The sequence below is a fragment of the Rhyacophila brunnea genome, unplaced genomic scaffold (assembly GCF_057557595.1).
Source record: "Rhyacophila brunnea isolate RB1 unplaced genomic scaffold, BYU_Rbru_1.0 scaffold_19, whole genome shotgun sequence".
In the NCBI taxonomy this organism is placed as follows: domain Eukaryota; kingdom Metazoa; phylum Arthropoda; class Insecta; order Trichoptera; family Rhyacophilidae; genus Rhyacophila; species Rhyacophila brunnea.
The window spans coordinates 37,080,140-37,100,228 of NW_028232848.1; the positions used below are offsets into that span (position 1 = coordinate 37,080,140).

Consider the following 20,089-nt stretch of genomic DNA (forward strand, 5'->3'; position numbering starts at 1 on the left):
ACAATATAATATCAACTTATTAACCCAGCTAATTAAATATTATAGTTGATGTAGAAATGATATTATATTTTGCAGTATGCGGGATTTTAAGAAATTTCTGTAAATGAGACATGTTTAAACAATCCATTATTAATATTTCAATAAATAGTATTTACAGATTTTTTTTCCGACCATGTCCGATCCTGATAGGATCATATGGGCCTCCACAGAGTGGAGGTTTGTATTGACAGATTTTTGTTTTTTACGAGAAATGGATGTCAGCCACTTGCGCAACCTATTAGGTCCATACCCTGACACACACAAATTGAAAAACAATATGTTGTCATTGTCAATAAGGTGTCATTGTGTGGTATTTACAGATATTCATATAATACTATTAATACGATAAGATCTATTGGGTAACACACTGATACCTGATTTGAACGCCAGTTGTGATTATATTGAGTTACTTCACGTCGCGTACTGTCACAGCGACAAATTTAGTCAAAGGTTTCGTCATTTTGCAGAATATTTTGAACGATCACCGTCTTTGTAAATTCAATGATGGATAGTGCCAACTCTAATGCCGTGTCCAACTGGCAACAATTTGGTGGTAACCTAATTAAATTTCATGATAATTATCAAAATTTGTTTGACCAACAATTGTTTTAATCGAAATTTAATGATGTTGCCAGCAAATTGTTGCCAATGTGGACACGGCTTAATGTATTAGTATTTTGAATTATTATTCATTAGCCATGCCAATTTCAGTTTCTACGTGTGCGTACGTTAAAATTGCTTTATTACTACGATACTACATCAATATATAATATTATTTTGAATATAATCCAACCTGCAGATCATAGATAATAAAAAAAAATCTTCTAGAAACTACAAATACAAATGCTAATCGCTAAAAACAAAAAACACGCAATTTTCACATGAGTCGAAAATGTGTAGGGATGTAGAAAAAAACTTTCATTGAGTCATGCAGGTATCGATGCAGTGCAGTTCAACGTGAGGTGACCTTATTGTTGTTCTGGTGACTTCTGTAAATTTTGCTAACTGACAAACTTGGTTTAAACGTTCAAAATGTGCTACGGGATGAGAGCATCAGTCTGATAACATTTTAAACACCAAGACAAACGACATTACACACTTTTCCCCCGTAACGTCAGCTTACTGTGACGTCACGTGATAGTACGCGACGTGCATCTCAATATAATCACAGTTTAATTTCGCTTCGATTTTTCAGTCCCGAAATTACTTCAATTTGAATCGAGCACAATCTTTTTAAAAAATTACATAATCATTAAACATTATATATATATATAAATATATATATATTTCAACAACACCATACGTTTTCATATATTTCCATCCACCGTGCCACAAATTAATTTTAATGTAGTTTATTACTTTCTATAAACTTGATATATCACAATTATTATTTGTACGTATGAGTTTAAACAAGAAATAAATGCATATTTCCTCACTAATTACTACAAAAATATAATCTGAAAATACGTCAATTGTACTTATTGTATCTGGTAAACTAACATGACAATTATTGTCATTTGTTTTCTTTTGCGATTTGATTATAAAGAATTCTTTTATTATTTTCTTGTGTCAGTTTACTTTTAAATTTAGAATTTGCGGAAATCGGAGAAAATATCGACAAATGTTGCAAGTAATGTATATTAGTATAAATAATCAATTAAAACATTTTTTTTAATATCAATATACCTACTACATTATAATATTATATTCATTACTAATAACAATAGATAATTTTAATACTACTATCAATAAAATAATGTCACGTTTAATATAGGAAATAACATTATATACACATTACGTGTTTTTGTCATATTATTTGTATTACATACTTCCATATAAAACAGATGGTTATTCTTCCTTTTGGCAATGTTACTTTTTGCTTACTTTTTATTCACATTCATTAAAAAGTGATAGATGAGAATATATACGAGTAGTATCATATGCTTGCCAACTAAGCATCTTTAAGATAATCCTGGGGCATGAACCGTATTTAATGTCAAGATTGCTTAAAACTGAATTAATCATTATGTAATATAAAATTCTATTTAATAACAATGATATTGTCCCGATAGCATTTTCATTTCCCTTTTTAGATTTATTCACTAGGGCGATTGCTGTTTTTTTTAAATCAAAATTTTCGCTCTAATAGCAACCTTATGATCCCGCTTCCCCACATAATTATATTTTAAAAACTGTATACAAGAAACAGTTTTTAGCCATTTGACCAATCCATTAGCGTATCGTTCAGTCGAAAAACAAAATGAAAATTTTTTACCACAACAATAAAAAAAGCGAAAAATAAAACTATCTTCGCGAAAGTGACATATCAGAAGGAAAATAATGTCAAACTATAGAGCAAAAGTCAACACTAAATAAAAATATGCTGCCATCTTTAATACCTATTACGGTGAGTAATCAAGCACCCCAAGCCTAGTGAAAATGTATCATTATTATTAGATTTATTTCATTAGTATATTAAAGTCCACCACTATGTGGTTAGGACACCAATCTTAATCTAATATCTAGCAAAGACAGCTGGTCATTGCCAGTTGGATTTGTTAGTGTTTATTAATGTTTGTATTGTGGCTGTCATCGGATTCCCAGATCTTAATAATTATAATATTATTTATTAAACATTCATTTTTCACGTACAATCAGTCAGAGTACCTATATATAATATTATTTCGTAATGTTATGAGATAGCGGATCTGCAATTGCATAACATTACGAATTAATAATATTTCGTCATAATTTCAAAATATTAATTCATAGTGTAAATATTATGTATAAATAGCGGATCAGAACCGATTGGACATCTCACTCGATTACAAGTTTCCGTCAAAGACACATCGCACCGAACTAACGTTATATTTATTATATTGGATAGATTGTACCATTGTAGTTATTGGAAACAGTAAATAAAATGTCGCCTCCTCTATCATCATGAACAACTACTACCGTATCCCATCTGCAATACACATCCTATATCAAAAAAGAATACCACATGTAGAATACGACAGTAGTATTTTCAGAAGGTCAAATCAGGCCAAAAAAAATCAAAAACACATTTTACACACGTAATTCAATGGATTTTAATCAAATATAAAGACTAAAATGCTTACAAATACTTTTCATGTTTGAATCCAGTTTCATATAATATAAATAAATAGGTATTTTATAATGTGAATACTAATCGTAAATATATTTTTTAATTAATGTCACTTGTAATCATTTAATCTTCAGCGTCTGATTATTGTAAACATTATTTTCAAAATACTTCCCTATAGACACTCCCTTTCATCTCACATACAATTATATATCTACAGGTATTTCGAGGAAGTTTAAACTAACCAATATGTAAAGCTATAGTATGTACGTTGGTTTCCTACTCAAGTACCCAGACTACCAGCGTCTGTCCACCGTGCGGTTGTCCGGCGAATAATTGCCCACAGTCTGGCAGCAGATGACCTCCAGGAATGCCATCGGAGGACCAGAAAGGGTGGCTAGCGTTATTGATAGCTAAGTTGTTAATCGTTTTACTGGGTGGTGTGGTCAAGGGATGAATCGACGTTTATAGGAAGGCAGCATTCGGGAATATTTTAAATGTAATAGTTTGACCTTTGTGAAATTTATAGGCTATTGTATTATTATATGAAGGATCAAATAATGTGAGTTAGTAGATATTCATTGACCTCAGAGTAATAGTGAATGCTTCTTTATTAAAAGAAAATAGTTTAAAAATTCAAAGGGTCACATATTTCAAAAAAAAAATTGTTGAATCATTATTGTATAAAGTGAATTCTTGTTTTGAAAAACCTCAGAAACATACGTATTATAAATAATCCTTTAGACCATGTGGAATTTCAACTCAAATATTCACTCTTTTGCTGAGTTCTCTTATCATTCAAGATACGGATCCGTCTATGGTATATATATATATATATATATATATATATATATATATATATATATATATATAGGTACATTATTGCTAATAATTACGCTATCTTAACGGCCCACGTGCTAGTCGTATGTCAAAATTGAGTTTTTATTGTATTTTAAAAACATGATCCTGGACACTCCTTAAACGTTGTAGATAATCTATTTATATAATTTTGAAGCCTTATCATCCCTCATATTTATTTTAAACATTTGATGACTGCATAAAGTATTTTTGTTACATAAAATAGTATTCTTTTAAACCTCTCGCTCTAATATTTTTGAATATAGTCACATTTCGGTACATAACTGTGCAGTGGTGTTAAGATTTTTTACATTTATTAATTTTTAAACGCATTTATAAAACTATTAGTATAATTTATTATGAGATAATTTTTGTAAAATATTCACGATAAAAAATTATATTGATAATCTTTGTGATCCCAAATTTGACAAGAATTAGGCATTTTATTATTCAAAAAATCGGCAAGATTAACACATTTGAAGATGATTCTAAAGATACTTATTATAAGCTATGTCTTTGACCATTCAAGTGTGATAAAGATTTTATGAATAATGATTGCTTTATAATAATTATTGACCTAAGAATAAGGTAGTGTTTTTTTGAAATACGCCATTTCTTTTGGCATTCCCCAGTGGTTAAGCTACAACATACGGCCGTAGCCATAAATTGACAAACTATAATTGAAGTAGGGAGTAAAATGATATTGACGCGCGTGTTTGAACATGTACCGTTTAAAAAAAAATAAAAAAAAATCGGTTAGGAACATGTTCAAACACGCGCGTTAACATAATTTTACTCCCTATTTTAATTATAGTTTGTCAATTTATGGCTACGGCCGTATCTTGTAGCTTAACTACTGGGGAATGCCAAAAGAAATGGCGTATTTCAAAAAAACACTACCTTATTCTTAGGTCAATAATTATTATAAAGCAACCATTATTCATAAGATGTTTATCACACTTGAATGGTCAAAGACATAGCTTATAATAAGTATCTTTAAAATCATCTTCAAATGTGTTAATCTTGCCGATTTTTTGAATAATAAAATGCCTAATTCTTGTCAAATTTGGGATCACAGAGATTATCAATATAATTTTTTATCGTGAATATTTTACAAAAATTATCTCGTCATAAATTATACTAATGGTTTTATAAATGCGTTTAAAAATTAATAAATGTAAAAAATCTTAACACCACTGCACAGTTATGTACCGAAATATGACTATATTCTAAAACATTAGAGCGAGAGGTTTAAAAGAATACTATTTTATGTAACAAAAATACTTTATGCAGTCATCAAATGTTTAAAATAACTATAAAGGATAATAAGGCTTCAAAATTATATAAGTAGATTATCTATAACGTTTAAGGAGTGTCCAGGATCATGGTTTGAAAATACAATAAAAACTCAATTTTGACCTTCGACGAGCATGTCCCCCCTTAAGTATTTTAAATTTCGCTTAGGAAAGACTACTAACGTTATAATTTTAATCAAACTAATAATATTTCTATCACAATTTATAGATGGTGCCAGAAGGTATCTAAATACATTTTTATTCCATACATAAGGGAAAAAATAGTCAATAGGTAAAAATATTAAATTTTCTGCGCTGGCAGCATTTAATGAATCGTTTTTAAAACATTGAAGAAAAATACAACCTGCTCCTGGTAAGGTGACTTAACCCATAGCTTACGGGCCGCACAAAATTGTGTTTTTGCTAATTACTTTTCAAATGCAAATTAACACGTTAATTACAAAATTAATTAAAAGGGCCCGTAAGCCAGTTTTGGAAAGGTGGTTTTGGAAACCTAAGCTGAGATAGTTAAACTACGTCTGAAGATATTCATTGTGTAAAAAAAATAACGACATTTCGCTGTCTGATTCCCAGGTTGTTCTATGTCATTTCTGTAAAATTCTCAGGAGAGCAATTTGATAGTTCACATTGAAATAATTGCACAACCTATATATATTAAAAACTGTGTTCTGCATATAAAAGAATAACTTATTTTCGAGATTATCGACAAATGCGTTCATAATTTTTATATTCTGACTAATGGGTTAAACAGAGTTCTGGAAATAGAACAAAATGGCATTAAAAAGTCATTTTTCTTAAAAATGTGAAATAGAACAACCTGGAAATCAGGAAGCGATTTATTATTCTTCATTTACATTAACACCATAAACATTTCAAATGTAATAACTATATTATAATATGCTTAAATTGGAAAATGGAGAGTTATTAAAGTACGAAAGTATATCATTAATTGAGTTAGTATGAAAAATAATACGCTGTCTATAGCTATTTTGATAGGCGACTTCCATAATGGTTGGAAAATTAAAATATCTATCAATTAATAATCCAGTTTGTTGACTTAATACAATTTACATAATCATTCTTGTCTAATCAAATGGTCATTTTGTGTGGATACAAGACATTTTCACCCTTACAGTGTCAAAGTAACAACAATTAAAATATTTTTATATAATACTTTTTGTCTAGGCATTGTATCATTTTTTTAATCGATTTATGTATATAATTTTCATCTAATACTCAAAACTAATCAGCGAATTGATATTACTACGTCCTTTGACATGTGATCTCTTTTGATTAGGGTACCATAATACAAGAAAGGTGTTTAACGTACCAACATTGCTTTTAATCCAAAGCTGTGTGGGAGACAGAGAATAGTGGAAAATGCCAATCGTAACTTCTGTTAGCCGGATCCATTGTCTCGCGTCGGGTTAATTAATGACGTCCGGGTATTTATTTTGCCGGTCGATCGTTATCAGAAAAGTCCCCACGATTTGCTCAGAGAATTAGAAACCTCTGTGTATCTTTTTAGTTTCGCAACCGTAAAGAAACTGTATTTAGTATTTTATATTGGTATATATATAAAAGTGTTCACTTAAGTAAAGTGAATTGTAGATTTTAATTAAAAATAGGCCATTGCAGAAGCTCCATGTACCTAATCGTGATTGAAATAAACAACAAAATATCAATAACGTGGACCCAATTTCATTATGTATTATCATTGAGTTTTTAATGTGCAAGTTAGTGGTCATTAGTCATATGTTATCTTCTATGAAGCCATTCCCTTGTTTTTGATTACTAGGGTCCGGATTTATATGCTAGTGCATGTTTTGTTAGGGTGTATGCACAGCTATGAGAGTTGTACAGAAATCCGTTTTGAAAGACGCAGAATCCAAAAATAAAATTTTATTGCGCATATAAATGCATATTTGAGACGTTAGAGCATATTTCATAAATAAATGCATATTTTAAGGCTTTTGCATTTATAATTTTATTTTTTTAAATTATTTTATCGAAATATTACTAAATTAGGTAGGTAGATAGTTTAGATGCACTTGCATTTTTTAATGGCATCCCCGAGCTGTGGATTTATCAGAAAAACTCGGGCACCTTTATTTAAATTTTGCGCAATCACCTCTGTGGACGTTGAGAGGTCGTTTTCCGCATATAACAAAATACTGACAGATATGCGGAAAATTTTAATGCCAGAGCACAATATTGTAACTTTTTTTCGGAGAAAAAAAAACAGTCAATAATATTTAGTATTTAGTAGTACCAACCTAGTTAAGTGTGTCGTTTTTGTTTTTTAAAGTTGTGTATAGTTTAGGTACATTGGATTTCTTATTTAATTATTTGTACTTGTAAACAAACTATTTTGAAAATTGTAATTGATTAACTTGTATAAAATTGATTATTTGTGTTTTTTGTTAATGTATTATACCTATTGATTGAGATTATTAATTTGTTATTCGATTTTTTATCAGTAATATTGGGTGAAGTGGGTACCTATTTACAATTTTTAACTGCATATTTCTTTGGTTTTAGTGCATATTTTAATGATTTTAAGTGCATATGTGCATGCATATAATCATGTCTTTTGTTGCATATAAATCCGCTCCCTAATCATATTGTAATCAATGATTACAATATGAGTATATTCAATCTGATTTTTTTTACGTATGGTACAACAATTTCACCGGTATAGTGAATCCGGCTGATGTATAACGGCAAAGTAGCAGACATAAAACAAGACGGTCTACTTAATCTGTAAACTTTCATAATACATGTATTTTTTCTATTTCTATTTCCGACCATGTCCGATCCTAATAGGAACATATGGGCCTCCACAGAGTAGAGGTTTGTATTAACACATTTTGTTTTTTACGAGAAATGGATGTCAGCCACTTGCTCAACCTATTGGGTCCATACCCTGACTCACACACAAATTGAAAAACAATATGTGTACTTGCCAGACCCAGGATTCGAACCTGGGACCCACAGCGTAGTCCAACGCTTAAGCTGCGCGGCCACCGTGGGTGATAGACATGTATAATTACGATTATTTTCCAAATTGAGAAGCAATAATTAATCTTGATAGATAATAATTAGTAAAATTGACGAAGTAATTCACATATAATCATAATATAATGACATTTCAAGTTAAAATTACTCGGATTCAGTAACTTAATGAATTGGTAATAACAAGTGGATTATATAATCCTATATTATAGACATTTTAAAGAACTTACGAACATCATCAGTAAACGTCGCTTTTGTTGAATTACTTAAGTTTTTACCTACTTTATTAAATTATTTTGTTATATAAGTTAGAGTTAATACTGCCCTTCCAAGGAAGAAGGCTGTAACTCGCAAAAATTGTGAAATTGAGTAATGAATGCCATCCGTTAGGTAATTTTGAAAGCTATGTATTCTGTTCACTTTAAAATCAGTATTATCACTAAAATACCTTAGTGAAAAAATGGACATTTTCTAAAATAATACAATTTTTTTAGCAAAAAGCCAGTAATTGCACCTATTTATTGCAGTTACTGCTTGTTTATTATTACTTTATTTGTATTTTAACATCCTACTAATAAAAATTATCACCGTTTTTTATTAATTCACAGTATGAAAAAACACATTATGTCATTTATCTCGAAGGTGTGTGAGATTCAGTTACTGCCTTCTTCCTTAGAAGGGCAGAATAGTGTTCGTTGTCATTGTGTGTTTGCCTTTTGGGAAGTGTACACAGTGCCTGAAGATGCCGAAAGGCGAAACCCGTGTCGCAAAAAATTACTCAAATGGAATAGTACAAATCTTAAATCTATTAGAATATAAGTTTTAACTTCTTTTATTTTGTTAACTGTCAATTCATTGTGGAACTGCATTGTATTGTTGTTTTTATTTAATAAAACGCAATTTTTATGTAGTACTTATTCCACTTAGTTAGTAATTAGTTGAAAATGTCCCTCTGAGGCGGACGAAACCGGTCCTAATCTCTTGATTAAAAGTGGAATAAGTACTACATAAAAATTGCGTTTTATTAAATAAAAACAACAATATAAGTTTTAACATTAAAAATGCGCAAATATTGATCTAGTGAGTAGTGATACTGCACTGATGAATATATTTAATAATTTGCTGTCAAAGATGATCAAAGATGAATGTAGATTTCTACTCGTTTAAACGTTAGTCAATGAGTTGTTTTTCATCTTTAATATTTATTATTTAGGCTCTGCCTAGTAGAGAAAATTTTCTTCAGCATCTTATACTTATTATTATTTTCATACAGAAATAAACCTTGAAAATTTCAATAATATTACGATTCCGTTCGAGGACGGAATCCCAAAATAAATTGCGGTATTATTCTGGGTTTTTTGAATGGCAATATTTGAGCAAGGCAACGCGGTCCAAGTATTCCTCACAATGGAACTCGGCCGCCTTACGGATCCCTCTACCGCCCGCGGCGCGCTTACATCGCCGGGCTTAGTATGAAAATATTTACCTCCTCCACATTGATGCGTCCCCGGTATTCGGTTATGAATTCAGTGGTGAAAGAATGAGATTTCTCTCGTGATAATGCGGGGATTTTACGGATTTTCAGCTTGGCTTCCTCAAGATATAAAAAATATCGCTGGAGTTTTAACTAAAGATTTGTCAAATAATTAATTACTTTTTTTATTCAACGAATAATTTACAAGATTTAAGAATGTAACATCCTAATTATTGAATATACTTCATCATTTTTGAAAACATCAACACAAAATATTTATTAAAACCAATAGAAAAAAATCTTTTTGAAAAATTAATATTAAATTAATATTCAATAACTAGAATGTTACATTCTTAAATCTTGCGAATTATTCGTTGAATAAAAAAAGCAGTTAATTAAAAATTATTTCCAAGTTCAAAGAAGCTAGAACACTAAAACATCTTGGAGTGATCAATGACTTCGGTTAGTAATTAAAGTACCTAATACCTACTTTGATTTAAAATACAAAAACCGACAGCCAATAGTAACTCAATTTATAAAACGCTTCAGAGACTATTATAAGAGCCATTAGTTAAAATTTGTCATAATTAAGTATGGTTCTTTTAACATAGTGGTCTATGTGCGTGGGCGCAAAACCCGAGAGATGCAGGTTCGATTCCTGCGCGGTGTCTTACTTTTCTCAAAAAGATTTTTCTAATAGTTATAATATATTTTCTCGTATATTTTAAGTTTTTTCAAAAATTATGTACATTCAATTATTTTATCATTGATTTTCAATATCATAAATTAATTACAAAGTTACATATTATTTTTACATTGTATAATATAGATAAGTATATGGTCATTGAGTATATGTGAATAAATAGCATTCAGTGATTTTATACTGTATTGAGCAAAATTCAAAAATCGAACTCCGAAACATTTATATGTTGATCTAATAGTTGTAATGCTACCCTGGTATCATCTGTATGATACAATATGTAGTAAAATAATGACATTTTCTTGCAATAATCCGGAATTTATTTGAATTTCAGTATGGTTTTTCGGACACCAATTAATCGAACCACTAACCTTTCGATTGGCAACCAAGTGAAATTGAATCTCTCAGTATTGTCAATCTAACGGAAATGCTACTTTACAATTATCAGGTTTTTAATTTTTTTAGTCAAGAAAACTCTATAAAAAGACTTCTAACCCACAAGAACTTATTAAGCTTGTGTACCTACATGAATATCATGTAATATTTAATGTAGGCGGCTCTCGTGGTGCAGTGTGTAAAGCGCTTGCCTTCTACCCGAGAGTTCTGGGCTCGATTCCCGGTCAGGACACAATATTTATGTGATTTTCTCAAAGCCTGGGTGTTTGTGATTGTTCAAAATTACAAATATGTTTGGTGATTTGATTGGAAATGATAGAATAAGTTGAACAGTTAAGTGTAATAATTTTAAATAATATGATTGTCAATAATCTTATTATAATTCAGATGATATTTGTTTATTTAAGATTATATTATAGAAATGTAAAATCAACACCTATAAAAATGTTTAAAAAATTATTTAGAACATGTACGATCCTAAACGGAGTTATTTGAACAGATTTTTGTTTTTACGAGAAATGGATGTCAGCCACTTGCTATCCATATTCCATATACTCACTTTAAGCCAAAATTTGCTAGAACCGAGATTCCAACCCGAGACCCATGACTTTAAAAGCCGACACATTACTGCTTACTGCTCAGCCATCGCGGTTAATTTTACTAGCCTCTTTGAAAGAAGTTTCACTTCTCCAGTGAAAATTATTTGTATTTTTCTCCCGAACTGGATTTCTATAAAAAAACATACAAATAATTCCGTGTATGGCGTGAATATGTTGATAAGTCTAACAACATCAATTCTCAGGGAAACTATTTATACGTTTGGTTTTCTATGGTATATTAGATTATATTATGTTTTTGGATGTTTTTAAATTTTAGAAAAACGTTTGTAAATTCTCAACAAACTAATATTTAATTTAAATAAATTTTTGATTTACCACATAAAACTAACCTTACAAATAGCTGCACTGATAATTTATGTTTTTAGACTTATCAACATATTCACGCCATACACGGAATATTCCATCAATAAAACTCTAAATCTACCGTAAAGTACTCTGTTAACTTTTTACGAAATTTGTTCGAAATTTGATTTTATGAAATGTGCCAAACCCAGTTAAAACTTTCATGTCTACTCACAATCGACATATTCATTGACTATTATATAGACAGAGACACGACTATAATAGTATATACAACATTGAACATTATATACACCAAACTTCACAAAGTTTCGGCCGAGCTTCGTCCGCCAAAACAGAGTAGTGTGAAAATTATTATTATTTGTAAAATCTATTGAAATTTATGGAACCACATCTCATAAAGTTAATCGTTTAACCCCAACACTGGCCAAAGCTGGATGAATGGCTCCAATGTCTATAAATTTACCAGTTCTATTTGGAATTCTTGTGGAAACACGGGGGAGAATAATGAATTTACGGCCAAATGGATTTATAAAGTAATAATTATCGCGTATTTTCATACATCTATACTTTAAAAATCACCGATTTGTATTTTAATTATTTTCTATTCAAGTCTGAAAATGCATGAAATTTAAAAATAAATCATTTTTTACGAAAATATAATATTTATACTAAATTATTACTTGAAGTGGTAATTACATGACAAATTCTCCAATATTTGCGTTATTTATAATGACTGCTATTTTGGGATGTAAACTTTATAACATCATCATCATTTATGGCACTACAATCCTTGGTGGGTCTTGGCCTCCTTCAAAAATGTTCTCCATCCTGGCCGATCCAGCGCCGACACTCTCCAATTGTTTTGACCGAGCAGACTTTATAACAATCCAAGTTATTTGAGGATCATAAATATAAAAAATATTCGTATTTTTTTATGTAATTTTTTTGGTTATAATGTTAATATATTTGATTTTTGGATTCATTTATAAATTGAATAGCTGATTTACAAAAAATACGACTGCCAAAGTATAGCAACAAATATTTTTCATTTGCTTGATAGAAAACTTTATAGTATTTAAAAAACACACAAAATACTATGCCTGCACTCGAAAAAGTATGAAAGTAACGATAAATAATTACTAGAGAACGTTGTATATAAAGAACTTTTTATATACAACGTTTTTAAATTTTCTGTTGAATTATTATGCTCAATATGCTCAAACTTGTACTTGATATGAAGTAAATAAAAAATAAACAAATATAGAATACTGAAATGTCATTTTGACATTTCATTTTGATTTCCATAGTAACGCACGTATATATTAATAATTTGGTTGCTAGGATCACCTCCTTAGCAACCAATAATAATCTTTTACTTTTTACGGATTTTTCTGAAATAACTTTCCATACAAAACAGAACTGAAAATGAATTCAATTCTTCTTCATTGAGCCATTAATTTTATTTATGTATGGTCCTAATATTGAAGCTTGATTTGATACAAATAAAAAGGATTTCAAGTTATACACATTTATATTTTTTATAAAAATCGATGTTTTTTAAAATAGATATAAAAAATATTAAAACTATGATTAAGTCAAAAATCTCTTAAGTGATGCTTAGAAAACTTAATAAACTAAATTTTAATAATACATATGACCATAAAATATATGTAATAATAGGGTGCGGTCCGATTCAACAAATTCACATTTTATTACATTTTTTACAATTGTAAGTTTATCTTTGACTTAAAATAAAAAATATTTTTCTTTTTAATGTTTTCAGATACATATTTATTCATTAACACAGTTGACATTTTAAATTATCAAAAAAATGTCTCAAATTGCAAGCTTCGTATTTTTCCGCTAGGTGCCTCTTTAAAAAAGGCTCAGTGAAGACTTCGCCTTAAAGATGGCTAAAAGTATTAAAAGAATGAATCGGCATCGTGTTCTGGTATATTCTAAAAGTTTCAAATGTCTAGCTAGTCGGGAAGTTAGTTAAAAATCTATTGCGAGATTTGTACTGGGCAAACAAGAATACGAGCTAATAAAAACGTTGTAAAATACGCTTAGTTCAATTTTTTTAACCATGTCCGATCCTAAAAAGATCATAATATGGGCCTTCACAGAGTGGATGTTGTATTAACATATTTTTGTTTTTACGATAAATGGACGTTAGCCACTTGCCCAACCTAATAGGTCCATACTCTGGAAATTATTATATTCGTGCATTTTCTTCGGATGCGAATTACGAATTGATCTAACGTACGATTATTTTATCACATGTACGCATACACAAACAATATGGCATGACGGAATATAAGTAAGTAAAATATATATCAACGGCGTATCTGTTTTTAATGTTGACCGCTGAAGTCTAAAATAATGCTTGAAATTTTATTTCGATACTAACTTATAGTTTTTTTTTTAATAGTAATATAGCTCATTTAATTGTTGTTTATTTTTAAGAATGTACATGCCTCTTTTGTATCTGCTACAAACCAATTAAATAATATGATTTTTTTATTGTTTCAGTGTTGGCCGGAATACAGTTTACCCGTAGACCAAGTTGGAAGAAGTGGAAATAGGCAGAGGCGCGTATGTCTTCCTGATACACCGAGACAAGACCAGGTAAGAACTAAACATGTCAATACACTTATTACACTAAACAGTGTTCATCCAAACGAACAAAATAATGCAGGTCTATTTTAGAGAAGTATTGGTAAGGTATACTACCACGAAGTGTCGTCGTGGGCTCTGGATCCTTAACGGTATCCGGAATATCCTAAAAGGTGCGCGTCGAATCGCACCTTGAGGGCTTTATATGTAAAACCACAGAGCTAGGCGGTGGATAAAATGGTAGACTATATTTTACCATATCCGATCCTAATAAGATCATATGGGCCTCCACCAGTGTCATTGGCCTCCACAGAGTGGATGTTTTATATTAACAGATTTTGTTTTTACGAAAAATGGATGTTAGCTACTTGCTCAACCTATTAGGTCTATATTCTGACTCATACCTACACAAATTGAAAAACAATATGATTGTGTACTTGCCAGATACAGGATTCGAATCTGGGACCCACGACGTTATATACTGTCGCTTTAGCCGCGCGGCCATCGTGGGCAATATTATATTTAGTATATTATCGAATCAATATACAAAATAAAATAAAATGTTTCTTTAAATATAAGTCACATAGATAAATTTAAAATCTGTTTCTTATAATATGTATTTCTATTTTACGATAAAATAAAAATATTCATATTAAAAATGTGTATTTTTTAACATATAATTTTAATCATTAATGAGATATAATTGAAAAATTAAAAATCATCCGTCATTTTCCAAGATGGCGGCCGTAAAACAGTCTGTACGAATGTTGATTTTGGTATGTTTTTACTGGCCAATAGCAGCACTATATAATGTGCAATGTGTCCCTTTTAGTCGAATTATTTCCAGGTAAGACGGTTTTGACCTAACAAGACTGGACTAAATGGTAAAAACAACAAATAAGTACATATTATTATTGTCTTAAATGTTGGCCAATTAGTTGAAATCGCCGCTATACTCAGTGGGAGCTTTTGGGATGGGGAGGCTCAACGCACTGACTGATTTTGAGACCCTCTATGATAACAAAATAAAATACAAACCATACATCACATCCTTTCACTAAAAAAACAATTATTTTTTAGGATAACACTGTAGATACATTGTCATAATCGTATAAGTGGTATGTTTCTTTATGTATAAGTACGTATTTGTTTGAGTGGCTATGTTATGGGCCCCTTTGATGTTAGTTTTACAGATTTTGATTACTCCGTTTGGAAGGAATAGGTACCTACATATTATCTTTTTAAGATTTCGGTATTATTTAATGATGATTTTTTTGACGTATCAATTGCGCCATCTGCGTCAAAGAAAATCGCCGCTTGCGATAGTGATTGTTACTCAGACGGCAATAAACGCACTGAGTGCTGGTCAAGTGTCTGAGTATCTGAGTGTGTTGCTTATATGGCGAAATCGACATCATATGAATCTTAATATAAGACAAGGATACGTTTAATCAATTTTACGCTCGACGTCTCGATAACTTACAATTTTTTCTTATCTTTTTAATTAAGTCCTATTATAAACTCAAAAAAATATTACGAACTTAAAGTTCTGTTGTTACGGCTTTACAAAAAATAATTACCTGAATGCCTCGATAAAAAGCACAATAAAAACCAAACAAAGAGTTGAACCCTCATGAAAGCTCCCCGCTGAAACAATTAAATTCCAATTTACTTTTTTAATATCTCCAAGAAGAGCCGCTGCATTCCTTTTTGAGATTGCAAAAAAATGAAGCTCTCTTATAAAATGCAAATCATTTTCTTAACAACCGGTACGCTGCAGTTCTGCAGTTGATTGAAGGTGGCTTTTGTTAATCTCCCCACCATATTATGGTCTGTTTAATTTTAATTATATTATTCATTTATAATATAGTACCCTTTCATAGACAACGGTTTTCGTTTGAATATACAATCAAATTGGCATTCATTCATTCATTCGACTAGGTTTATAAATAGATCCTACTTCAAAATATGAAAAAAACATTATTATGAAGTATTTCATAATATGCACAATTTGTAAGGGATATTTTCCGATATAGTTATCTTCATATTATGTAACCATTCCAAATTCAAAAAACATTATTTTCATAAGATTTAAAAATAGACAAAAGAAAGTAGAAAATACTGTCACTTGCATACTATTCATTCATTTTGTAGAAGATTTAAAAAACGAATAGGTACATAAATATATTTATAATATAACAATTTATTCTCTAATGTCAAAAAGAATCATTTGTAAAATTTATTTTTGTTTAATGATTGCTAGGCGTTTTAAAACCTATCGAAACAACTTGGGTGCCATGAGAAATTTTTAAATGTATTTTCTCTGTCTACTTATGATAAGGTTTCATTCATTTTTTTCTGTGTTCAGTTAAATCTAATAACTACTGCTTATCTAACAAAATTGCATATGGAGTGGGCAAGATAAACAAGCTGCTTTAAAGAAATTCAAATGCAATATAATTACATAATATGCAATTATAATAAAGTTATTGGACCTACCTGCAGGAATGTGATGATATTATTAGTTCATAAGAACAACTCGGATGCCCTCAGAAGTTTTTAAATGTAGTATTTTCACAAAAAAAAATACATTTTTCGTTTTGAAACAAAGTTATTAAAAATACTTATTTTTCAAAACCATTAAAACGGAGTTCTAACACGTAAATGCCAGTTCAATTAATATTTATTATATATTTTTATTCATTTTTTTGACCAGCATAAATCTAAGAATCTAACAAAAATGCGTGTGAAGTAGGAAAGCTAAGCCTTATTAACGCATTTACCAATTCATTTGTGTCAGACATATGTCTATATATGATTGCACTTTTATATAATATTAAAACCTAAATTTGAAATTTCCACAATAAATACTAACTTTATCCTACATTCGTAGTCAGTGTGCATTTGCCATTAGTGACTGCTCATAGTGCCTGAAGATCCCGTAAGGCGAAACCCGGGCCACAACAAACGGCTCAAATGGAATAGTAAAAAACTTAAATTCATTAGAACATTAATTATCGATATTATATATTTCGTCAGAGTGATCAATTCAAAGAAGTTTTAAGTGTTAAGTTTCTTGTAGGTATGCAGAAACCATAACTAGTTTAGATCTTGGTACGATGTCATGACAACTTAAAGAAAAACAAACTTGTCGGAAAAGTTTTTCGTCTGGTTGCTTTGCACGGAATCTCCCAGGACTAGCTTTGCGACTTCGTGTCAACTCTGAATTCTTAAGTGAGTTCGACTCTAAAGGATTTGCAGGATGAATATAACATTTATTCTAACTCTTACATCGAACTGCAGTTGAAGGATCACTGCTTAAAGGATTTATTTCTGACTTTATCATTATTTTATAAAACAAGAAATTATAAGTATATTAAACTCTAGAAATCGAATTCTAACGCAATGTTTATTTGATGAGATTAAAAGAAAGTAATGTGACTATAGAAAAACAGCATAATATAAACACTTATCTTCAAGATTTTATCGATGCATTGAATCCGTTCTGAAATAAACAAACATCAAAGAACCAGCTCTCTAAATGGGTCTCTGAAGAGTTTTCGGGCACTGAAAGTCTCGTCAGCGGTAACATCGAGGGTCGAAGCAGAAGATAGGGTCAATTGCATAATAGTTCAACCAAGTGAAAGACGCTCTCTGAATCTTCAAGTACGCGGGCGATGCTATACCAGTATCGCTGTAGGAATATAACTTATTATTTTTCATATAATGCCATTCTCCCTAATGGAGTTCGATCATTATTAGGGCAATGTTTACTCTATCACGCTAAACAATTTGGTTTCACCGTTGATCTTTTCTTGGTTGATAAGTAAGGGGATGCTGTCATTTTGTCCTCTCATAATGTAATGTAATATAATTAAATCGTTTCAATGCAATCACGATTTTTTTAACCATGTCCGATCTTAATAATATTATATGGGTCTCCCCAGAGTAGAGGTTTTATTAACAAATGTTGTTTTTACGAGAAATGGATGTTAGCTATTAGATCATATACAAATTGAAAAAATATATGTGTACTTTCCAGATCCAGGATTATAACCTGTGAATGACGACGTTATAGGCCGACGCTTAAGCCGCAAGGCCATAGTGAGCGTTTATCGACATTTATAATCTAAAATGAAAAATCATATAGGTAATCTTTCTTGAAGAGAGATATGCTCAAGATAAATGCGCCTACCGTGGAGAATTTTTGGTACTGTTCGGTTATGAGGAATACAGCGGAAAACACATTTTGAAAATACCCGATATACTGGATTAATTGTTAGTTTGTGTTAGTTTAGGTTAGGTTAGGTTGGGTTAGGGTAGGTTAGGTTAGGTTTGGTTAGGTTAACCTGACAAATAATCCAGTATATCGGCTATTTTAAAAATGTGTTTTCCGCTGTATTCCTCATAACCGAACAGTACCGAATTTTTTTATTAACGCTCTCCTCCAGTTATATGGGAAGTTGATTTGAATCTCGTGTTTGGACGCAATGTATAAATCCAATGGGTTGAACAAATAGCGCTCGAAATGGAAAAAATTACGAACTGGAGCGCTCGACAGTTTTCTTAAGATTTTTACATAGTAAAGTTATCAAAGTGTATGTGGTTTTTTTTTCATAAAAATAAGTGAGTTAGATTTTCTATTATATGGCCTATCCAGCTCAGACGGTCAAATTATTTATTCCACGAGACGGAGCTATAATTTTATCGATTGTGCGTTCCGCTCCATTTCGAGCACTGACAAATAGTTTCTAAGTTATTCTCTAAGACTGTATGTAATTAGTATATTCCGAATTGGAGTATAAGTGGTTATTTAATTAATTTAACCTACGAGTCTAAGAAAACTTTGGCCGGTTTCCCAAAACCGATCTTAATGGAAAAGTTCTTGTAAAGACTAATTATTATTCTATGTTTTTCTTGCTCTAAGTATTTTCTTCAATAATCTCTTGTCAATCATTATAAGCTTCACTGCGGACAATTTAAATATCGTATCAGTGTTTGATGAAAGCTTACCAACTTTCGTACTTGATATTATATTTGAAAACTTGATAAAGTCGAAATATAAATAGTCTAAAGTCTTGTCAGACTGAACGGAAATTTTTTCCATCTATTGAGTATCGCTTTTGAGCATCTTTCTAACAAAAAGTTTATTTTTATAACTCTGTAAAAGTTCGTCAAAAAAGATTAATTTTATATTTTACTTACGCAAACTGAAAAATGTCGATAGTAGTGTCGGAATTAGACATTCTACCATCCAGCATAACTTGGCAGAAAACCATTACTTCATAACTATACTGTATACCGCACAGTAGCGAAGGGTGGAGATAGGCTGTTAAGATCCGCCGTAAATAGTGCACATTAAACTTCCTTAGTCATACGTATTTGTTTTATTGAACTAAGACTACAATTTACAGATGGTATTGGTTAGTTTTTAAAAATCAATAAAACCCTGCCTAAACTAAGCCATAATAGGTTTGGTATATTTTGAGCGATACGCCAAAATTGTGCTGACGTTTTCATTCATACTTATTTGTTGTCGTTGGATTAAAAATACATATTACACATATTATCGGTTATTTTTTTAAATTCATTAAGCCCTGTCTAAACCAAACTATAATATTAATACTATCGACTGAAGGCACTTGA

The 20,089-nt window shown here is 30.5% G+C and overlaps 1 protein-coding gene across 2 annotated transcripts in view; it reads left to right on the forward strand.

The window, feature by feature from the left end:
- Window positions 1-20,089, forward strand: part of hwt (SH2 domain-containing adapter heavyweight) — a 295,091-nt gene that overhangs the window by 191,415 nt on the left and 83,587 nt on the right. For both annotated transcript variants that reach the window (XR_015070540.1, XM_085946001.1), the window contains exon 2: window positions 14,360-14,455. The gene's annotated coding sequence lies outside the window, so the exon portion shown is untranslated. The remainder of the gene's footprint in view (window positions 1-14,359; window positions 14,456-20,089) is intronic.